Below are 367 nucleotides of genomic sequence, written 5' to 3'. Positions count from 1 at the left end.
CATGACCATCACCATTACCAACACCACCACCATCACCACCACCACTGCCACCTCCAACACCACCACCACCACAACTATCACCACCACCGCCACCACCACCATCATCACCATAACCACCATCATCATCACCATCACCACCTTTCTCACCATCACCACCACCACCATCATCATCACCACCATCATCATCATCCCCATCACCATAAACATCACCACCATCCCCACCACCACTACCACTACCTTCCTCACCACCACTATCATCATCACCATCACCACCTTTCTCACCATCACCACCACCACCATCATCATCCCCACCATCATCATCATCACCATCACCATAAACATCACCACCATCACCACCACCACTACC

The sequence above is a fragment of the Mizuhopecten yessoensis genome, unplaced genomic scaffold (assembly GCF_002113885.1).
Source record: "Mizuhopecten yessoensis strain PY_sf001 unplaced genomic scaffold, ASM211388v2 scaffold4895, whole genome shotgun sequence".
In the NCBI taxonomy this organism is placed as follows: domain Eukaryota; kingdom Metazoa; phylum Mollusca; class Bivalvia; order Pectinida; family Pectinidae; genus Mizuhopecten; species Mizuhopecten yessoensis.
This window is presented reverse-complemented; position numbering follows the sequence as displayed.